Source organism: Panthera uncia (assembly GCF_023721935.1).
Source record: "Panthera uncia isolate 11264 chromosome B2 unlocalized genomic scaffold, Puncia_PCG_1.0 HiC_scaffold_24, whole genome shotgun sequence".
Lineage (NCBI taxonomy): Eukaryota > Metazoa > Chordata > Mammalia > Carnivora > Felidae > Panthera > Panthera uncia.
The window spans coordinates 24,683,429-24,707,872 of NW_026057580.1; positions in this window are offsets into that span (position 1 = coordinate 24,683,429).

Sequence of the window (24,444 nt, forward strand, 5' to 3'; positions counted from 1 at the left end):
CAGTCACCCCATACACACACTCTCAGAAGATCTTATGGCACTATGAAATAATAGAAAAAGTAGGGGTGCTTGGGTGTCTCAATCGGTTAAGTGTCTGACACTTGATTTTGGCTCAGGTCATGATTTCATGGTTTGTGAGATTGAGCCCTGAGTCAGACTCCGTGCTGACAGCAAGGAGCCTGCTTAGGATTTTCTTTCTCTCTCTCTCTCTCTGCCTCTCTCCTGCTCTCTCTCTTTCTTTCAAAATAAATTTAAAAACTTTTAAAAAATGGAAAAAAATATATTGGTCTCTGCCCCTGGTTCCTGGCACAGGGCTCCTACAACCCTTGTGATTTCCTAAATGATAAGAACACAAGGAGCACCTTTTGCTCTAATATTTGTCTTTGACCTCCATCCCTGGCACAGGTCTCCTAAAACCCTTGTAAATTCCTAAAGAATAAGAGCACTGAGAACATTTTTTGTTCTATTGAGGAGACTCTGGGTGAGTTCCTGGATGGCTGCAAGATAGGCACTGGTCCCCAGAACAACCAATCCAAGATTAAAAGCTTAGAATTTTCAGGCCTACCCCACACTCTCCAGAGAGGGAAGAAGGGCTGGAAACAGAGTAAATAATTGATCATGCATACATGAGGAAGCATCCATAACATCCCAGTAGTGTTTGGGTTCAGGGAGCTTCTAGGTGGGGAACACATCAATACCAGGAGGATGACATACCTCAACTTCATGGGGACAGAGGCTTCTGCACCAGAAGTGCTACCACACTTCACCCTATGTTTCTCTTCATCTGACTATTCATCTGTATTCTATATCATATCCTTTAAGAAACTGACAAACCTAAGTGTTTCCCTGAGTTATGTGAGCTGCTCTAGCAAATGAATCAAACCCAAGCTGGGGGTCTTTGGAACCTCCAATCTATAGCCAGCTGGTCAGAAGTCCAGGTGATAACTTGGATTTACAACTTGCATTTGATGTGTGTTTTGCATCAGGGGAGGGGGGACAGTCTTGTGAGACTGAGGCCTTAACCTGTGGGATCTGACACTATATCTGGGTAGATAGTATCAGAACTGAGTTAAATTGTAAGATACCCAGCCTGTATCCCAGAGAATCGCTTGGTGTGGGGAAAAGCCTCCACATATCTGGTAACCAGAAGTGACCAGAAGTGAAGTGTTCTGGGTAAAAGTAAAGGAGACTCCTAGGAAAGAAACACACAGGGAAGAACTGGATTTTCCCCAAAGAAGGAGGAAAACGAGTTTTCCTGTTATAGATGCCCAGTTCACTGTCTTCCCTGCTACTCCAGCTCCTGAGGTTTTCTGAGGAGTTTCAGCACCCATGGGACCTTTTAGGATCCTAGCTTTCAGAATGTATTTACCTCCTCAGGTCCACAGATTTTCCCTTCAACTCTTTTTTTTTTTTTTTTTTAAAGTAGGCTCCATACCCAGGGCAGAGCCCAATACGGGACTTGATCTCATGACCCTGAGATCAAGACTTGAGCTTGAGTCAGACACTTACGTAACTGAGCCACCCAGGCACCCCAATTTTCCCCTCAACTCCTTTTTTTAAGTTTATTTATTTTGAGAGAGAGAGTGAGAGAGCGTGAGACTGTGCGTGTGCAGGAGAGGGGCAGAGAGGGAGGGAGAAAGAATCCCAAGCAGGCTTTGCTCTGTCAGCTTGGAGCCCTACTGGAGCTTGATCTCACAAACTGTGAGATCATGACCTGGCCCAAAATCAAGAGTCGGACTCTTAACTGACTGAACCACCCAGGTGCCCCTTCCCCAACTCTTAAATCTCATTTCCATTACCCACTTGGAGAGTTACAGCTGAAGTTTATCATCACTCTGAGCTTCTCTACCACATAGAATGTGAATTTTACTTTTTTTCTCTGTACCCCTAACATCTGCTCTTAATTCTTGCATCTCTCTGCAACTCCACTATTTGAGCACAAGGAGAGCTTGATCCCCCTGATCCCTCTATTTAATTCATCTTTTACTCCCTGCTTGGCTTCTCACCCTTCTCTATACAGCCCGGAAACCACAGTTGATCATTAGAATTGCTCTCAGTTTATTTGCGATCTTATCTTTCTACCACTCTTTCTAGTGACCAATGCTGTGTCATTGCCACAACCTGTCATTTCCACTTTTCAATGTGCTGGCAGAGGTGATAAGATATAAACACACATAACTGCAATATGCAGCAGTATTCCATAACAATTATAAGCATAATACAGAAATCCATGACCTTGTAAAGGTGGGAAAGAGCACATCTAGTTAATGATCAGAAAAATCTTCAAGTCTATTACGGAAGATACAAATATGAGTAAAACACTATTAGAACCTAACACATTTTAAGTATAGGTATGGTAATTTATATTAATTTCAGTGATAGAACCTAACAGTTCTTAGAAAGACAATTAATGAGTTGTATCTCCTCTAGTATGACTCTTTGTCCATTATGCAGTGCGGTGTGAAAAACCTTAAAGGTGCTCAAGTGAATAAATTTTAAAAAGCAATTTATCACCTCGTGTGTGGGTCAATACTCACATATATTTGTTGTATAAATATAGAAAAATCTGGAGAGGATAAATACTGTCTTGCTTTACCCATCAGTATATTGTTTTCATTTGTGATTAGATGAATGCTCCCCTTTACAATGTAAACTTTTCCAATAAAAACAAAAATATTATTTTGGATAAGAATTAACTTGCTTTTGGCAAAAAGTAGTAGAAATAATATGTCTTATATTTCCTGAGGACCTTCCATATGTCAGGCAAATGTTACTTTATTTGTCACCGTCTCCCTGCAAGGCTGTAGTAGGTAGGTAATAGGGCGCCTGGGTGGCTGGCTCTTAGTTTTGGCTCAGGTCATGATCTCATGATTCGTGAGTTTGAGCCCTGCATTGGGCTCCAAGCTGGCAGTGCAGAGCCTGCTCGGGATTATTTCTCTCTCCCTCTCTCTGCCCCTCCCCTGCTTGCACTCCCTCTCAAAAATAAATAAATGAAACAAAACAAAAAGGGCTATAGTAGGTATTATCTTCATTTTTCAAATGGGACTGAAAGAAATTATTGTAGTTCATCAATTCTGAGATGACATTTTAAAAGAATACTTGAATGGGGGCACCTGGGTGGCTCAGTTGGTGGAGCATCTGACTCTTGATTTCTGCTCAGGTCATGATCCCAGGGTTGTGGGGTGGAGCCCTGCTTCTGGCCCTGTCTGCAGTGTGCATGGAGCCTGCTTAGGATTCTCTCTCTCTTCCTCTGCCCCTCTCTTGCACTTGTGCTCTCTCTCTCTAAAATTAAAAAAAAAATTAAACATTAAAATTTTTTCTTAATTTTAAAAGAATATTTGAATGAATCTTACAATTGATGGTGTCTTAGATTTGATAAAATAAGCTGCACTATTAACACATATAATGTTCTCATTCATGGTTGAATTGACTCTAATTCCTGTGCTTTTTCCCCTATTAAATTGCATTATTTCTTCTTTTTTTAAAGTTTTAATTTATTTTATTTAGTAATTTCTACCCCCAACATGGGGCTCAAACTCATGACCTTGAGATTAAGAGTTGCATGCTCTTCTGACGGAGCCAGCCAGGTGCCCAACCGCATTCTTTTCTAATAAAAACAGACTTTTTGCTCCTTCTCCAAATTTTCTTTTTCTCTCCCTCTTATACACACACGCACACACATTCCTTCCCCCTTTCTCTCTCACATGTCCTTACATCTCAGTCCAAGCTAAAAATACCCTGCTCGTAAGATGCTTTGCCTTATGTCAAGCCTTACGCTTATTTTGAGTTTAGCCATGATGAACTTCATCTGTCTAACTGATGTGTTTGTCTCCTTTCTCCTGCTAAATTACTCAGTTAATCTGTTTGGTTCAATTCCATTTTACCCACAACCCTTTAGAATCAGGTGCCTTGACAGTGGAGAAGAAGCTAATATCTCTTATAAATACGGTTAATTGGACAAATTAATTCTGGCTGATAAAATAAAGGTGTTTTTATTTTTCTTGGGCAAGGTAGCTGCCCTAGGCCAGTGCTTCTCAAACTGGGCACACCACCTTAAACACTTGGTCTACCATCTTGGAACAGCAATTTTGGTTGAAGATTTGCTTGGAGGGGAAGTAGGACATTGAAAAATGTAAACCAAACTCTTTGAGGGCAGATTTTATCTTAAAGCAAATGTGAATTATCGAATAGAATGAAGTATCCATATGCATTTTTAAAATATATTTTAAAAAATTTTATTTAAATTCTAGTTACTAAACATATAGTGTAATATTTGTTTCAGGAGTAGAATTTTTTTTTTTAGAGCCGTAAAGAGGGGTGGTTAAAAAAACCCACAACATTTAACATTAAAAATATCAGAAAAGTGGAGGGGTGAGGGGAGGAGGGAGGGAATACATGGGAACAAGGAAACTTTTGAGGGTGATGGCTATGTTCGCTGCCTTTTGTGGAAGACAGGTTAAGATTTATTAAATTGCACACTGTGATTATGGAGTTTATTTTATGTCAATTGTACCTCAACAAACACCTAGTGCTCATCACAACTAGTGCCCTCTTTAATACCTATCACCTATTTAGCCCATCTTCCCACCCATCTCCCCATCAAGCGACCCTCAGTTTGTTCTCTATAGTTAAGAGTCTCTTACGGTTTGCCTCCCTTTTTTCCCCCTTCCCCTATGTTCGTCTGTTTTGTTTCTTAAATTCCATGTATAATTGAAATCGTATGGTATTTGTCTTTTTCTGACTGACTTATTTCACTTAGCATGATACACTCTAGTTCCATCCACGTTGTTGCAAGTGGCAAGATTTAATTCTTTTTGATGGCTGACTAGTATTTCATTATATATATATATATATATATATATATATATATACACACAACATCTTTAACCATTTGTCAGTCGATGAATATTTGAGCTCTGGCTATTGTTAATAATACTGCTATAAATATTGGGGGTGGATGTGCCCCTTTGAATCAGTATTATTGTATCCTTTGGGTAGTGCAATTGCTGAGTCATAAGGTAATTCTATTTTTAACACGTTGGGGAAACTCCATACTGTTCTCCAGAGTGGCTACACCACTTTGCATTCCCACCAACAGTGTAAGAGGGTTCCCCTTTCTCTGCATCCTCACCAACATCTGTTTTTTCCTGAGTTGTTAATTATAGCCATTCTGACAGGTGTGAGGTGATATCTCATTGTGGTTTTGATTTGTATTTCCCTGATGATGCGTGATGTTGAGCATCTTTTCATATGTCTGTTAGCCATCTGGATGTCATCTTTGGAAAAATATCTGTTCATGTCTTCTGCCCATTTCTTCACTGGGTTATTTGTTTTTGGGGTGTTGAGTTTATTAAGTTATTTACAGATTTTGGATACTAACCCTATATCAGATATGTCATTTGAAAATATCTTCTCGCATTTCATAGGGTGCCTTTTACTTTTGTTGATTGTTCTCTTCTCTGTGCAGTTGTTTTTTTTTTTTTTTATCTTGATGAAGTGCCAATAGTTCATTTTTGCTTTTGTTTTCCTTGCTTTTGGAGACGTATCTAGTAAGAAGTTACTCTGGCCAAGGTCAAAGAGGTTGCTGCTTGTGTTCTTCTCTAGGATTTTGATGATTTCCTGTCTCACATTTAAGTCTTTCATCCATTTTGAATTTATTTTAGTGTATGGTGTAAGAAAGTGGTCCAATTTCATTCTTCTGCCTGTCTCTGTCCAGGTTTCTCAATGCCATTTGTTGAAGAGAGTTTTTCCATTGGACATTCTTTCCTTCTTTGTCAAAGATTAGTTAGTCATATAGTTGTGAGTCCACAACTCACAACTTGAAGAGAGTTGCAGAGAGTTTTTCCATTGGACATTCTTTCCTTCTTTGTCAGAGATTAGTTAGTCATATAGTTGTGAGTCCATTTCTGAGTTTTCTATTCTGTTCCATTGATCTATATATGTGTTTTTGTGCCAGTGCCATACTGTCTTGATAATTACAGCTTTGTAATACAGCCTAAAGTCCAGAATTGTGATTCCTCTCACTTTGCTTTTCTTTTTCAAGATTGTTTTGGCTATCAGGGTCTTTTGTGGTTCCATAATGCTGGTGGTATTTTGATAAGGATTGCATTAAATGTGTAGATTGCTTTGGGTAGCACAGACCCAAAGCATGGAGCGTGGAATTCCATGAACATGGAATGCTTTTCCATTTCTTTGTGTCCTCTTCAATTTCTGTCATAAGTGTTCTATAGTTTTCAGAGTACAGATCTTTTACCTCTTTGGTTAGGTTTAGTCCTAGGTATCTTATGGTTTTGGTGCAATTGTAAATGAGGCTGATTCCTTGATTTCTCTTTCTACTGCTTCATTGTTGGTGTACAGAAATGCAACAGATTGATGCACATTGATTTTATATCCTGCAACTGTACTGAATTTGTGTATCAGTTCTAGAAATTTTTTGGTGGAGTCTTTGAAGTTTTCTACGTAGAGTATAATGTCATCTGTGAATAGTGATAGTTTAACGTCTTCCTTGCTTATTTGGATGTCTTTTATTTCTTTGTGTTGTCTGATTGCTGAGGCTAGGACTTCCAGTACTATGTTAAATAAAAATGGTGAGAGTGGATATCCTTGTCTTATTCCTGACTGTAGAGGAAATGCTCTCAGTTTTTCCCCACTGAGGATACTATTTGCTGTAAATCTTTCATATATGACCTTTATGATATTGAGGAATATTCCCTCTATCCCTACTTTGTTGAGGGTTTTTAATCAAGAATGGGGGCACCTGGATGACTCAGTCAGTTAAGTGTCTGACTTTCGCTCAGGTCATGATCTCACAGTTCATGGATTCCAGTCCCACATCGGGCTCTGTGTTGACATCTCAGAGCCTGGAGCCTGCTTTGGGTTCTGTCTCCCTCTCTCTCTGCCCCTCCCCTGCTCATGCTCTGTCTCTATCTTTGTCAAAAATAAATAAACATTAAAAAAAAAACAACTTAAAAAAAAAAAGAATGGATGCTGTATTTTGTCAAATGCTTTTTCTGCATCTGTTGAAAGGGTCCTATGGTTCTTATCCTTTCTTTTATTAATGTGGTGTATTACACTGATTGATTTGCGAACATTGAACCAAACCTGCAGCTCAGGAATAAATCCCACGTGATCATGGTGAATGATTCTTTTAATGTACTATTGGATTTCATTTGCTAGTCTTAATGAGAATTTTTGCATCCATATTCATCAGGGATATTGGCTGGTAATTCTCTTTTTTAGTGTGGTCTTTGTCTGGTTTTGGAATAGGTAATGCTGACCTTGTAGGTGAGTTTGGAAGTATTCCTTCCATTTCTCTTTTTTGAAACAGTTTGAGAAAAATAGATATTAACTGTTATTTAAATGTCTGGTAGAATTCCCTGGGAAGCCTTCTGGTCCTGGACTTTTGTTTGTTGGGAGATTTTTGATTAAGGATTCAATTTCTTCACTGGTTATGGGTCTGCTCAAATTTTCTATTTCTTCCTGTTTCAATTTTTGTAGTTTGTGAGTTTCTAGGAATTTATCCATTTCTTCCAGATTTCCCAGTTTGTTGGCATATAATTATTCATAATATTCTCTTATATTGCTGTATTTCTGTGGTGTTGTTTGTGATCTCTTTCATTCATGATTTTATTTCTTTGGGTCCTTTCTTCTTTTTGATAAGTCTGGCTAGGGGGTTATAAATTTTATAAATTATTTCAAAGAACCAGCTCCTAGTTTCATTGACCTGTTCTACTGTTTTTGTAATTTCTCTCTTTATATTTTTCCTGCTGTAATCTTTATTATTTCCCTTCTGCCGTTTTGTTTTTTTTTTCTTTGCTGTTCCCTTTCTAGCTCCTTTTTAAGGTTAGGTTGTATACTTGAAATTTTTCTTGCTTTTTGATGTAGGCTTGTCTTGCTATGTACTTACCTCTTCTGACCACTTTTGCTGCATCCCAAGAGTTTTGGACTGTCACATTTTCATTTTCATTTGTTTTTTTTTTAATTGTTTATTTATTTTTGGGAGAGAGACAGAGCACAAGTGGGGGAGGGGCAGAGAGGGGGACACAGAATCCGAAGCAGGCTCCAGGGTCCAAGCCATCAGCACCTGAGCCCCAATGTGGGGCTCAAACCCATGAATTGCAAGATCCATGACCTGAACCAAAGTCAGATGCTTAACAGACTGAGCCACACAGGCCCCTCTCATTTTCATTTTCATTTGTTTCCATGTATTTTTTAATTTCTTATTTAATTTCCTGGTTAACACATTCATTGCTTTGTAGCATGTTTTTTAACCTTCATGTATTTGTGGTCTTTCCAAATTTTTTCTTGTGATTGACTTCAAGTTTCATAGTGTTGTGGTCTGAAAATGTGAATGGTATGATTTCAATCTTTGTGTACTGTTGAGGGCTGGTTTGTGACCCAGTATGTTATCTATTCTGGAGAATGTTCCATGTGCACTTGGGAAGAATGTGTATTCTACTGCTTTAGGATGGAATGTTCTGAATATATCTGTTAAGTCCATCTCATCCAGTGTGTCATTCAAAGCTATTGTTTCCTTGTTGATTTTCTGCTTAGATGATCTCATTTCTATAAGTGGGGATTTAAAGTCCCCTACTTTTATTGTATTGTTATCAATAAGTTTCTTTATGTTTGTGATTAGTTGATTTATATATTTGGGTGTTTCACATTGGGGGCATAAATACACCCAATTGTTAGATCTTTTTGGATAGACCCTTTTATTATGATATTATACCCTTCTTCATCTCTTGTTACAGTCTTTAGTTTAAAATCTAGTTTTTCTGAGGATGCCTGGGTGGCTTAGTTGGTCGACCATCCATCCGACTTTTGATTTTGACTTAGGTCATGATCTCATGGTTTGTGGATTGAGCTCCACATTGGGTTCTGTGCTGGCAATGGGTAGCCTGCTTGGGATTCTCTCTCTCCCACTCTGCCCCTCCCCTGCTCAAGTGCATGCTCTCTCTCTCTCTCTCTCTCTCTCTCAAAAATAAATATTTTAAAATAAAATCTAGTTTGTCTGATATAAGTATGGCTACATTGGCTTTCTTTTGACATCCATTAACATGATAGATCCATCCCCTCACTTTTAGTCTGCTGGTGTCTTTAGGTCTAAAGTGAGTTTCTTGTAGGCAGCATATAGATGGATCTTGTTTTATTTTGTTTTTGTTTTTCTTAGGTTTATTTATTTATTTTGAGAAAGAGGGGGTGGGTAAGGGCAGAGAGACAGAGAGAGAGAGAGAGAGAAAGTATCTCAAGAAGGCTCCGCACTGTCAGCATGGAGCCCAATGTGGGGCTGAAACACACAAACCATGAGATAATGACCTGAGCTAAAGTCAAGAGTCAGACGCTTAACTGATTGAGTCACCCAGGCACCCCTGGATCCTGTTTTTTTAATCCATTCTTATACCCTATGTCATTTTATTCACATGCATTTTTAAGGTGAAACTTTAATGACACTTTGAGTGTTTAGTAGACTACTCATGGCAACTTGTGGTTGAAACTACAGGCTGTAGAGCTGTAATTTAGCTTTTTATAGCTAAATTTAGCTATATTTAGCCTTTTTATTTATTTGTATTTAGCCTTTTTATAGCTGTGTATTTAGCTTGGACAAGTTGCTTAACCTCTTTGTGTCTCAGTTTTTCATTTTCCTTATCTATAAAGTGGGAATAATAATGTCATCTGCCATATAGAGTTATCATGAGAATAAATGACAAGCATATGTTAAATGTTAGAGCAGTGGCTGGTACACAGTGAACTCTCACTAATGTTAGCTATTTTCATTTTTGTGTATACTTCCATGTGCCCCTGGGCAATTTTTTTGTTCTCCTCTTTTGTTAAGGCGTCTTGGTGCAAAAGTTCAAGAAGCCCTTCCCCAGGAGTCTCTCCATGCTGCACTTGCTTCTCTTCTGTTGGTCTCTTGTAATATTTCAGGAATGTGCTGTTTTCTTTTCTCTCTCTCTCTCTCTCTCTCTCTCTCTCTGTAGCACCATTAAAAACAAAGAGTAGCTGTTTTAGGAATTTGGGAAATGAAGGGGAATGAGTCTCAGTTTCACTCTATTTAAAATGAAATAACCTAATAGTTGGGAATAAGCAAGCCAAGATAAGATTTTGGAGATATAGATGGGAGGCGTTTCAGTCTCAACTCCCTTTGGAAACCATGGCTTGGACTTGCTGGTGATGAAACATGAAGTCTGTAATTAAAACTTTCTCTTGTAAGGCTTGGGATATGTTCAGTCTCATCTGGTTATGGCTCATTGGGGAATGAATTTTCTGACGCAAATGAGGTTTAAAAAAAATCAGTGTCTCTTTATTTGGTTAACAGTATTTCTGCACTTTATTTTTCCTTGTCAGCTTTAAAAGGAAGAGGAAAAAAGTAAAGCACCGTGCCAAAACTTGGCAGTAGAATTTCAGTGAGCAAAAATTCTCCGCCTACAGTACTGTTTGAAGTGGCTACACAGTGAGGGCTCCACAGACTATTCTTGATGCATCAGAACACCATGTTATGAATAGTTAAGAAAGCTCGAGAGCCTGGAAGCCACAAGAAAAGACCAGTGCAGGACTAGAAGGCACCTGTCCTCTGTTCTTTCTTGCCCCTTCCAGCAAATATTATCTTTGGCTTAATAGTCCAGGAATCGAAGGGCAGATACACCAATTTACTGCTGACATTGCTGGACTCAGCTTTGTCACTTCTTCCATTGCCAGACCTAAACATTTGAAGGGTGGAGGGCAGGATAAGAGCAGCCAATGGGATTGGAGAGCAGTGGGAACTGACCCTTCCTTTGCTATCCCCCGTCACCCAGCAATATCTTCTAGGGTCATGATTTTTACACCTAGAAATAAAAGCATACAAATATTGAGCATATCTTATAGTGATTAAGTGCTTCTAAGTTGCCATGTACCACGCTAAACTCACAACAACATTATAGAGCAGATACCGTTTCTATATCAAGGGTAAACTTGAGGCTTACAAGAAAAGATTGGGCAAATTGTTCAAGATCACAAGTAGGTCACTGTATTGGTTAGGGTTTTCCAGAAAAACCTAACCAGTGGGAGATATGTATATCTTTCTTTCTCTGTCTTTTGATCTATTCAGGCCCTCCCTGGGTTGGGTGATGCCCACTCATTGGGGAGGTCAATCTACTTTACAGAGTTTACCAATTCAAATGCTAATCTCATCCAGAAATACCTGCATAGACACATCTAGAAATAATGTTTAATCTGTGTACCCTGTAGCCCGTTGACACATAAAGTTAATCATCAATGCCAGAAGTATTGGATTTTGAATCAGATTTGACCGTTGGGTCAGAGTCTGTTATATCGACTTGCTATCGATGCATAACAAATCACATCATACAAAAGCAAGCACTCAATTTCTATAGTGTCTACAGGTCATCTTGGGTGTTAGCTGATCTAAGCTGGGCTTGCCTGGGTGGGTGGCTGGCTGGGATGGTTCTGTTCTATGTGCCTCTAATCTTCCTCCTGAGACCAGCAGGTTAGCCTGGACGTGTATAAAAAGGAAATTGGAAATATGCAAGGTCTCTAAGGCCTAAGCTTGAGACCAGTATACTCACTTCTGCCTCATTCACTTAGTCCAGCTAAGTCACAAGGCTGAGCCCAATGTCAAGCAGCAAAGAGATACACTCTACCTCTATGGAATATAGCACATGCTGTGAAACACCTGTCGATCCCCCTTCAGAATTATTCTCATTCCCTCAGCTGCTTTGAATATTTATTGCTGATGAAGACTCACAGATAGACCCCCCCAACCCTCCCGTCCTCCCACTACCACCCTTACCCCTGATCTCCCATCCCCACTGCCTGCTGGCAGCTGCTTTGCTCAAGGGTGCCCCCACAGGCCACCCACATGCAGTTACAGGTCAGGTGTGACAGTGCAAAGACCCAACCCCATGCCCCAATTCAAAACATTTCTGAAGGGCCATCCCAGTTCCAGAGCTTCCTGTGGGATTGGCTGAGGCCTTGGGTGCCAACAGACCAAGTCCTATATTTTCTCCCTTGCCTAGTCTTGCTTCCCTTGCTCTGATGAAAGTGCTGTTCCCAAGAGCACTCCTCGATAATTGCCACATACAAATCTAATCTTCAACTGGGGAGGAATTCCGAAGACAATGGCAAAGGACATGGACGGAATATAGGAAAGTCAGGACCAACAATGCAATTTACCACACCTTTGCATTTAACAACTAGACTAAACTGCATCCAAGATTAGGACAAAAGTATGTATTGGAGAAACTATTGAGTGTCTGAAATATCCTAATGTATACTTAAACCATTGGTATTAGAGCTTAAAATATGGTTGAGGTGGAACTGAATGTGCAAAATCTGGTGTTCTGGAGAAGTTGTGGGCAAATGGAAGCTTCATAAATTGAATTAAATTCCAAGTGTGTGGTGGCAGTTCAGTATTCCAAAGGTAAAAATGCAGTGAACTGTTTTATAGATATAACTGACTTAATAATATTGATTCTTTTCCATGTCAGGATTTATATATCAGCAGTTTATTTCATTTTCTGAACAAACCCATTCTACTTTTTAAGAAATGTTTATTTATTTTGAGAGAGAGAGAGCAAGTGCAAGGAGGATGAGGGGCAGAGAGAGGGAGAGAGAGAAAATCCAAAGCCCCATGCCGGGCTCAATCTCACCATGAGATCATGACCTGGACTGAAATCAACAATTGGACACTCAACCAAGTGAGCCCCCCAGTTGCCCCAACCTCTTCTGCTTTTAGGAAATCATTCCATGTATGAAATTATGGCATGTTGTCATAAATTTATTTTTGGTCTCTGATTTTTTTTTAATGTTTATTTATTTTTGGGAGAGAGACAGAGTGTGAGCAGGGGAGGGGCAGAGAGAGAGAGGGAGACACAGAATCTGAAGCAGTCTCCAGGCTCTGAGCTGTCAGCATAGAGCCAGATGCAAGGCTTGAACTCATGAACAGTGAGATCATGACCTGAGCCTAAGTCAAACACTTAGCTGACAGAGCCACCCAGGCACCCCAGTCTCTGATTCTTACTGGATTTCCTTTGCATCAATTTTAAACTGATGTGAAGCTTAGTGAATTCAAGGGACTCTGGGGGAAAGATATGTGTGCAGAATTGTTGGAAATGGGCACTATGGATATAATGAACAGAGCACATGAACATCCTAGGAAAAGAAACACATAGTATTTCTCTGGCCACATAGTATTTCTCCAGAAAAAAAGCAGGAACTGTGAAAGTAGAGAATTTGTTCTACTCAGGGATGTGTCTTGATAAGATAGAAGGACGATTCGGCAAGGAAGCTAAGAGTTCTAACAGACTATTGCTTATGTGGCTATTTGTCATCTCCAGGGGTATGAAGGGCAAGAGGGGCCAGAGAGCATATCCAAACACTGGTGGCTAAGGGACAGGAGGCCCCAGTAAGATGGAGAAACAGGCTCACAACAGTGATAGATAAACAAAAATTTATTCAATACTTAGGATATACAAGTCATGTTTATATTCATTTTCCTCCTATTTTCTGTAGGAAGGTTGGCGGTTTGTTTGTTTTTGTTTTATTTATTTATTTTGCAGAGGGAGGGGCAGAAAGAGAGGGAGAGAGAGAATGCCCAGCAGGCCCCGTGCAGTCAGCGCAGAGCCTGACATGAGGCTTGATCTCACAAACCATGAGATCATGACCTGACCTGAAATCAAGAGTCAGGCACTCAACCAACTGAGCCACCCAGGTGCCACAGGTTGAAGCTTTCTGGTGTGAGTTTCCTATATCAGCTAGGGTCTAGGAAATATTCTTGATATTTTAAAACAGAGAACTTAGTACAAAGAATTGGTCCCACTGGCACTGACAGAGCTGAGAAACCTAAAGTGGGATCGTACAGCATCCCTGAGGTTAAGAGCAAGAAGCTACTATCACTGCCTAAGCTTAAGGGGCAATAGGATCCAGGGTCACCAAGCAGAAGCGGGCACCTTGGCAGGCCTTGCCACAAGAGTTGGGTTCACAGAAAAGACAGCCACTGCCACAGACGGTGCCTGAAGCAGAAGGAGAGGGGGAGAAATAGCCTGGATTCTCCGTTTCCTCCCCCTAGTCTTCCTTCAGAGCCTCCCACTGGCTGAATTGATGCAGAAACCAGAGGGCCAAGGAAGGTGGGGATGGAAATTCTCATGATACAGAATAGGACAGAGTAGGGCAGGGAATGGATCCAAGAGCAAAACAGGCCAGGATTAGCACATAGCCTCAATTCATCTTCTTTCCATGGAAATGTCTTCCTTCTCTTCCACTTGTGAGTCTCTGATCCCTGACACTGGCCTCATCCAGGCTTCCTTGGCAGCCAGTTTCCAGTTTGGCACCATCAGTAGGTGGTGCAGTCAGAAGGTTGGGAGTAAGAGGAAAGGTCAGATTATTCTCCAGCCCCCCACCTCCCTGTAGGTGTCCCTCCCTGGTTACCAATCCCTCTGGCAGCCTCTTCTGCATGGTTTCCAGTCTCACTAGGATTCACTAGGAGTGAATCCTCTATTTCTGGTTTCTGGGTATCTTAACATCCCCTGTTGTTGATTCTCTTAATCCTGCCCATAGCGATGTCAACTATATCTTTTATTAGAGTCTCTTCAGGGGTGTCTGGGTGGCTCAGTTGGTTAAGTGTCTGACTCTCAATCTCAGCTCAGGTCTTGATCTCAGGGTTGTGAGCTCTGTGCTGGGTGTGGAGCCTGTAAGTAAGTAAGTAAATAAATAAACAAATCTCTTCATTTAAACAACTCAGGTTGCATTCTGTTTCCTGCCAGAATTCTGGCTGATACCCTGACCTACTGTATTATTATTTTTTTAAGTTTTATTTATTTATTTTTGAGAGAGACAGGGAGAGCATGAGTCAGGGAGGGAGAGACAGAGGGGAAGAGAGAGAGTCCCAAGCAGGCTCCATGCTGTCAGTGCAGTGCCTGATGTGGGACTTGAACTCATGAACTGTGAGACCATGACCTGAGCCAAAATCCAGAGTTGGACACGTAACTGACTGAGCCCCCCAAGTACCCCTCTATTCTTTTCCCAACTCTTTGCAAGTGTTCTTCTTTCCTCTGCCTAGATCCACAGTGTGTATAGTGGGAAACGCATTGGCCATTGACAGACATGGTTTTATTTTTGATCCAGAATTAAACTGTGTTACTGGCTGGGAAAGTTATTTAACTGAGCCTCAGTTTTTTTGCCTGTAGAGTGGGAATAATGATGGGGATTGGCTGGATTAAATAAAATCTGTGCCTGATTGGTATATTCCAGGCCTCATCAGCCTGCTGTCACAGAACAAGTTCTCACATTCTTTTTTTTTCTCAATATATGAAATTTATTGTCAAAATGGTTTCCATACAACACCCAGTGCTAATCCCAAAAGGTGCCCTCCCCAATACCCATCACCCACCCTCCCCTCCCTCCCACCCCCCATCAACCCTCAGTTTGTTCTCAGTTTTTAAGAGTCTCTCATGCTTTGGCTCTCTCCCACTCTAACCTCTTTTTTTTTTTTTTCCTTCCCCTCCCCCATGGGTTTCTGTCAAGTTTCTCAGGATCCACATAAGAGTGAAAACATATGGTATCTGTCTTTCTCTGTATGGCTTGTTTCACTTAGCATCACACTCTCCAGTTCCATCCACGTTGCTACAAAGGGCCATATTTCGTTCTTTCTCATTGCCCTGTAGTACTCCATTGTCTCACATTCTTTTTATATTCCAATTTTTTTAAAAGATTTATTTTCTTTTTTAGAGAGAGAGCACACAAGGAGGGGAGAGGGGCAGACTTCTAAGCAGGATCCAAGCTCAGAGCCCAATGTGGGACTTGATCCGATGGCCCTGGGATCATGACCTGAGCTGAAATCAAGAGTCAGATGGTCAATCGACTGAGCCACTCATGCACCCTATATCCCAATTTTTATGGTGTGAATCCCCATCCTATTTGGCTTAAGGAAGTTAATTCCCTTCAAAGTATCTCCAGTTATTTCTAGAAATTCTCAAAGAAACTCCCTTGCTAACCTTTCTTTTGCAGTTGCCATGGATTTCTGCCCTGTTAATTTTCTTCCATCCTAGCTCCCACATGTCCAGCATCTGCTTGCAAGGCCACTTGCTGAGGCTTTGCCAAGGCTGAAGCCTTTCCAGGGCCACTGTCCATCATAAGAACACTGCCTATGCCAAAATTGTTGACTCTCCGTGCTCTCAGAGTCTAGTCCTTGGAAGGCCTCCATGTGGAGAGGAGGGGAGAATGGCCTCCCCTGCCTCTGAGACAGATTAGCCCCAAACATGCAGAGCCTGTTGAAGTTCCCTTGACTAGTTCCTCACCTAGTTTCACATGAAAACAAAAACAACTCACAGAGGTTCTGGGCCTTGTTTCCACCCTCTCTTCTAGAAGGAGATCATGGCCAGTCTGGAAGGGGAACAGATGCTTTGCCATCTGCTCCCTGCTTCCTTCCCTCCCTTCCACATCTGTCCACAAACCCCAAGCCCTCCTTCCTTTTCCATTTATTAAACCGAAACTTCTTTCTTCCTTCCTTCCTTTCTTTCTTTCTTTCTTTCTTTCTTTCTTTCTTTCTTTTCTTTCTTTCTTTTTTGTTTTTTTGAGAGAGGGTGAAAGTGAGCGAGGAGCAGAGAGAGAGAATCCCATGAGGGGTGGAGAGAGAGAGAAGAAGAGAGGAAGAGAAAGAGAGAGAGAGAGAGAAGTGGGGCTCACCTAAAGCGGGGCTTGAGCTCTCCCCATATGGGACTTAAACTTATGAACTGAGATCATGACCTGAGCTGAAGTCAGATGTTTAATGACTGAGCCGCCCAGGCACCCCTAAACGGAAACTTTTTTACATATCAGACATTGTGAAATGGAAGAACAAGGGTCAATTAGGGAGGTGAGGTCTGTATGCACTCCTTTATGAGCCAGAGACCACGCCAGTTACGTATGAATGATTCCTAGTACAATACCTGGTACAGAGTGGATTCTCAGTAAACGGTAGATGCTATTATCATATAAATAGGAAATCCCATTTCCCGCTCTTGGTATACTGCAACTTCTTCAAGGTTACATTCAGACGTCATTGCTTACAAGAAGACTTGCTGTAATCTGTTTAGTGTGAAGTAATCTTTCCCTCTGAATTAGTTTCCTAGGGCTGCGGTTGCAAAGTAACAAAAGCTGAAAGGTTTATAACAACAGAAATTTCTCTCTCACAGTTCTGAAATCCAGGCGTCAGCAGAGCCGCCCCGATTCTGCTGTCTCCAAGGAAGCATGCTTCCTAGGCCCTTTGCAGATTCTGGTGGTTCTCGCAGCTTCTTCTTCGGCAATCCTTGGTCCTTGCAGCCTGTGTCTGCATCACTGCAGTCTGCTTCCGCCGCCTCATCGCCACCTTCTTGGTTTGTCTCAGTTTTTATAAGCTCTTCTCCCTTCAAAGGACATCAGCCTAGTGGATCAGGGCCCACCCTTATGACCTCCTTTAACTTCATCATATTTGCAAAGACCCTATTTTCAAAAAAGGTTACATTCTGAAGTACTTGGAGGCTAGGATTTCAACATATCTTTTTGGGGAACACAATTCAATCCATAACACCCTCCAATAATCTAAATTCTAATAGCAACATTCATTTCTTTTTTTTTTTTTTAATGTCTATCACATTCTAGTTTGTTTTATAGTAATCGATCTTTTATCTCCCCTTACAACCCTGAACACTCCAAGGACATAATGTATTTCTGGTTCACTTTTGTGTTCCTGACAGTACCTGCCTGGCCATAACAGGTTTGATAGTTTAATAAATGACTGGGCTCTTTTCCTGACTCATGACCAATCTGTGACACTCAAGCATGCTGCTGCCTGCTTGGTATATGTATTTCTGAGTTCCTTGTGTTTTTGACACTTTGGATGATTTCTTTTCTTGGAAAATATAAATTGGGAGGATGGTTTTAGCTGGCCGAAAGCTAGTTACTGCCTGCTTCAGGTGGTGAAATATTTATGTTTTCTGGGGGTGAATAGTGGGCTTCACTCTGCCAGGGAAACAATCTTGTTTGTCCCCAGTTTATGCCTCTTTTTCTTCTTCTTTTGCATTTTCAGCATCCTGATGATGTCCTTAGTTACAGTTGCTATGGAAATATTGTAGTGTTTCCTGCAGTGCTGGGTGGTGTGGTGCCTAGAGCCCTCTTTAGTGCAGATTTATGATGATGCCCAAGCCGTGGGTTTCATTTGCTAGTTTTCTGACCTCGTAACTGGTTGTCAGCAGGGGAGTGATGTGCCTTTATTTTTGTCCCCTGACTTATTACATTGATTTTCTTTTTCATTGGTTCTGGAGTGCTCATCATCTTCTTAAATACTCAACCGATTATTTCATAGGATGTAATGACAGAGCCAGCCCGTCTTCTTATCATTGAATAAATCAGTAAACAGATCCAGTCTTTCTGATACTAATGCGGTGAGGGGTGATCTAGGCTGGTTAAAACACTCGAAATCTTTTAAGGATGTAGATTTTAAGGATAGAGACTGAGTAATAGGTGGAGGAGAGAAAAATCCAAGTCTGGAGACTTGGACTCTGATGTCTTTTGTCATTGGGAAAGTAATAGTAATGCATGTCCCACCTACTTGATAGGATTGTTGTAAAGATAACTTGATTAATGTCTACAAAAGCAATTTGTAAGCTATACAATGTTGTAAATGCTCTCAAATGCCATTGTGAATAACATCAGCTGCAATCTTAATAGTCTTGGCTCTGTCTTTGACCTGGGTGACCATGGGAAGCAACTTAATCTCTGGTGAAGACCTGAGTTGGCCTCTTTACTAAGCCATCTGGGCAAATAAGTGTTTAGGCCACTTAGCAGCATTTTCGAGGTCATCAGCTTCTGTGTGTTAACCTCTTCTATTCTTTCATCATCTTTTACTTTGGGGAGGGAAGGGATACTATGATGTTAATTATCAAGCTATAAAGGAGCAAAAATCTTGATTTTTTGTTGATGATCTTTCCCAAGTTCTTTAACATAATGCCTTGTGATGTATCTTTTGCTTGTTTGGTGTGTTGGCCTGTGCCATTATAATTTTGCTTCTCCAGAAAAATTTTTTGTGGGACTTTAGTTTAGGGTAGACACTCAGACACTTACTAGAACACATTTAGGCATGCAGACTTCGACAATTCCAGAGAACGTTTTGAATACATTTAGTGATTTATGTATTTCAGTTTTTGAAAATCTGTTAATTTATTCTGGAGATGCTCCAGAAATTGATACCATTGTAATTAAACAGAATTCTTTATGAAGCATTTTGTGCCTGACCACTCCAGATATATATTCATTATGCAGCTTCTCTTGAAGCATTTTCAATTTGCTCATTTGGAGCAAATTTTGTGTGTTGAATGTAATTGGTTCCTAGACACTGACTCATTTTCCGAATACAAGTACACTTTTTTTTTTTTCCAATTGATTTTCTCCTGCCAGGATGTCGTCCAACTCTTCCTTAATGTCCTGTCAGAATATGGTCAGCTCATCATGAACAGGAAAGGGCTTCTTGCCCACTCTTACAAAAGTAGAATGAAGTCACGTATTTTGATTTTTAAATGATAATAAAAGGAGAATAAAAAAAGGAACAGTCAGAAACCTAACTAATTTTCAGGCTTAGGACTCTTATAAAGAGCTTAACCAGATGAGACACCCAAAAACAAAATCTGCAGTTTGTATGGTTTTGAGTGGAATGCATCAAAATTTCCATTTTGCTTTAAATATCAAATAGCTGTAATATGATTCAACATAAATAAACCAAGGAACCAAAGTTTTCATGGAAGACAGTAGCAATTTCATGTGGGCAGACAAGCATCTCAACACAAAAACTTGGCCATATGCTCAGGACTGTTCCTACGTATTTAGATTTTTGGTGCAAATTCCATCTTTGTCTCTAGAAAACAAACCCAGAAGGCCTACAGAGTCAATAATGAGGGACTCATTTCAGTAAAACGCCAATAATGTTGACCCTAAAAATATCAGAATTTTTAGTTCTACCTAATCTAATAATCACCTTGACAATTTTTGCAGTCATAGTTTCTGATGGGACTGAGCAAAGTGACCATTTTTTTAAGATGAAGTCCAGAGTTATTTAAGCATACAATAAATAGCAGAGATTTGATTCAACTTTATGGATAGTTCACCCAAAAAATGTTCCTCATGGGGCACCTGGCTGCCTCAGTCGGTGGAGCGTGCAACTCTTGATCTCGGGGTTTTAATTTTGAGCCCCACATTGGGTGTAGAGATTACTTAAAAATAAAATCTTAAAAAAAAATTCCTCATGAATTGCCAAGGAAAGGGATGATTTGTTGCTGTTGAGTTATTTGGTTATTTGCCCTGATCTTCCATTTCAGTTTGGGTGTATATGTAGCCTTTACTAAAATAATATTTTGTAGGATAAAAACAGTTTATTCTGCCACAGCTCCTCTTCATTGCTAGTTCAAAACTTTGTCTTTAGTTTTTTCTTTTCAAAATTTTATGTATTTATTTTGAGAGAAAGGGAGAGAAAGAGAGAATGCATATACATGTGCATGAGGGAGAGGCAGAGAGAGAGAATTTCCCTGATGTGGGGCTCGAACCTATGAACTATGAGGTCATGACCTAAGCCAAAACCAAGAGTCCAACACTTAACTGAATGAGCCACCCAGGTGCCCCACTTCTCTTTAATTTTTGGTTGGTGCCAGTTTGGAGCCAATCTCTTTAATTTTTTTTTAATGTTTATTTTTATTTTTGAGAGAGAGACAGAGACAGAGACAGAGAGTGAGCAGCATAGGGGTGGAGAGAGATAGAAACACAGAATCCAAATCAGGCTGTAGGCTCTGAACTGTCAGCACAGGCCCCCATGTGGGGCTTGAACTCATGAGCCATAAGATCATGACCTGAGTCGAAGTCAGACTCTCAACTGACTGAGCCATCCAGGCACCCCTTGGAACCCATCTCTTTAAGCCTCAATTTCTGCATTTGTGGAGTAGATATAATTAAAATCTCTGAAATAATATAAAGCTGTTGCAGTGATTAGTGAAATAGGGCAAAGTACTTAACACAGGGCCTCATATATAGTCAAAGCTCAAAAAATCTAAACTATTTTTTACTTTTACTGATAAAGATATGATCTTGGAAGTCATTAAACATTTTGTGGGGGCGCCTGGGTGGCGCAGTCGGTTAAGCGTCCGACTTCAGCCAGGTCGCAATCTCGCGGTCCGAGAGTTCGAGCCCCGCGTCGGGCTCTGTGCGTCGGGCTCTGTGCTGATGGCTCGGAGCCTGGAGCCTGTTTCCGGTTCTGTGTCTCCCTCTCTCTCTGCCCCTCCCCCGTTCATGCTCTGTCTCTCTCTGTCCCAAAAATAAATAAAAGAAAAAAAAAAAAAACATTTTGTGGTCTGGTTTCTTAGCTGTGAAAGAGGGTGTCTTGATATAAATCTGAAAATGCTGTTAGAATGAATACGGTGCTTTCACACACAAAGTGAATATAGAATTCAAGTAACCGGGATGCTTGGCTGTCTCAGTCAGTAGAGTGTGCAACTCTTGATCTCAGGGTCATGAGTTCAAGCCCCACGTTGGGTGTGGAGCCTACTTAAAAAGAAAAGAAAAAGAATTTAAGCAACTACCTTTATTAATTAAGACATGGTTTTACCTTATTGGTTGATGTATGCTTTGAAGGAGAACTTGATGCACAAAGCTTTACTTTGCCTGGATATTATGGTTATTACCATTTTACCAGGGTTTTTTTGGTGTTCATTATCTACTACAATGTGCTAAGAGTTTGGGTGCAAGTAGTTTATTTGGGATGTGACCCTAGCAAGCATGATTAGGGAGTGGGAAAGTAATATTGACAAGAAAGGAATGTTATTATGGGAAACTTGATAAGCAGGTTGCTGTAGTGGTCAAGGGGGCTCAATCCCACTGGTCCCTCTGAGAGACTTCAAAACCTGTTGGCTTTAACCAACCTCAGCCATTTAGCTCAACACTGTACATATCTTGTCACTTTCTATGAGTTTTACCACATGGAAGTTTGGGAAGCATTGCTACAAAGCTTGGTTGGTAGATATACAGAGACCAAGACTGGAGAAAGGAAAATTTAGTTAAGTAGTGGGGTTAGAAGATGTGAGGTCAGAAGTTGGAGGCTTATGGTCTTTGCGTACCTGAAAACTGAAAGGGAGGTTATCTCATTTGATCCTTGTAAGAATCATGTGTATTGGGATCTTTAGTTTTTCCCACAGCCCCAACCAAACTATTTTACTGATGGGAAAAGGGAAGTTTCAGAGGTCTTGTTATTCACCACAAAGTAACTGCAAGTGCAAAGATTAGGACTTTGATGCGTTTGGTGTTGGATCCCATTCCCTTTTCTCCACTTCGCACTGAACTTGTTCTCTCTCCCCAGAAGTGTTCAAGCAGAGACTGGTTGACTACTTGCAAACTGTGGGAGGAATTCCTATACCATGGTATAAAACCAGATGACTTTCAAGGTTTCTGCCATTCATGAATCCGTAAGTGGTCATAATGTTAGTAACAGTAATAGTGTTAAAATCAAAAACAAGTGGAGACCAGTTTTGAAAATTCTCTGAGGAGACAAAACCAGTGTAGTCCTGTAGACAAAGCTTAATTTAACTTATTTTGAAAGACTAACTTGACCTGAGTCATTTCTCGCTTACACCTCTGGAAATCACAAGCAAAACTTAAACTGTTTCCCCAAGTTGATGTGAGGTATTCAGTGACCAATTCCCTGTCATTTAAGAAAATTCTCATGTTATCACCAATCACTGTAAAATATAAAGTCCCTGCTTTCTCACTGTATAAGCCGCTTTATAACAATACCCCTGAGCCTCATTCTGTGTTTGGTTTGAGTGCTCCTGATTTGCCAGCTGCCTTTTTGGTGCACGCACTATAAATTTTTACTAATTACTACTTTGGCGATTCACTGCTTTTACTTCTGTTATTTCTGAACTTTTAAAGTATGCTAAGCCATCAATTCTTCCTATAATTTAAGAATTGTTTATTTCTTAAATTCAGAATTTAAGTTCTTGTTTATCTTAATGGACATTAACTGTTTTTGAATTACCTTTGACTTGATACTAATAAAAATGGCTTGTTAATTGTTTAAAGCACTGATTATTAGCTATTCTCTTTAATTAAACTGGAATGTGCTATTTGAGTCAAGAATAGCTTAGGCAACCAGAGGCGATTAAAATGATCAAGCGTGAGAAGGTTGTAAATTAAAGGCTAGAAATGGAAACGAAAATGAAGCCCAGATATTGAAAATGCAGAAGGGCAGATTATGTTAAACTGTATCACAGGAACGATCTAAGACTTCATGCAAAATGAAGGGGCTGTTGAGCTACATGAGGAGCATATGGAAGCAGGAGCAAAATCAGCTTTGTCTATGCAGTGTTGTCTGGGCTTTAAGAGAATAACAGCTCTTGTTTCTGGTTTTGCAATTTCAGTGAGATTTAGAATAGGCCTATGAACACTGTTAACGTATTGGGGGCAGAGAAAGATTCTATGAATTATGTAAATTGTCATTTCAGTCGAGAGGCCCCTGTTGGCTCACATTAACTCCTTGGTCTCAAAGAACTATTGGTTTCTTTCAAATCAGGAATGTAGCCAGAATGCCCACTAGGTGGTGCTCAAATTACTGTATGGAATTACGTGACCTCTAGTGGGCTATAAGGACATTAAATGTTAGAACCAAAGAGCAGAACATATTCTATGTTTTGAGCCTCAGGACATGAGGTTTTCACATATTGAGAGATCATGGCTTTAAAAAATATATATAATGGGATATCAAAACATCTGTGCACAAAAGGTGAAAAAAATGCTACCTCAGAGTCAAGGTTAACACTGTTGGTAGGAAAGTGGATTTTATCAGTATTTTTTTTTCTATTGAGCTTCAAGAATGATTGTAATACAGTAGGTTCTGGGAATTTATGAAGATTTCAATTTATGTTATCATGTCTTTTGCCTACCAACACTGTTAAGAACCTGTTTTTCCACATTTATACAGTTTTTCAATGTCATCTCCAAAATGGAAAGATGTGGATTGATAACTCTGAAAAGCAATGATTTGGGGGGAAGGCGGGGGGTGGGGTGGGGGGGAAGGCAAGCAGAATGAAATGCCAATTGCTGAGGTAAGGAAGCAAGGCTAGAGTTAATTTTTTTAATGTTTATTTATTTTTGACAGAGAGAAAGAGCACAATCAGGAGAGGGGCAGAGAGAGAGGGCTCCAGGCTCTGAGCTGTCAGCCCAGAGCACTATGTGGACTTCAAACTCACAAACTGTGAGAGATCATGACCTGAGCCAGTTGAGCCACTCAGGTGCCTGGAAGCAAGGCTAGAGTTAAAAGTAGATGCTGTTACAATTGGATGGTTTCAGACTACCTAAGGCACAATTCTTTCTCTCTTTTTCTCTCTCTCTTCCTTCCTTCCTCCCTCCCTCTTTCTTTCTTTCTTTCTTTCTTTCTTTCTTTCTTTCTTTCTTTCT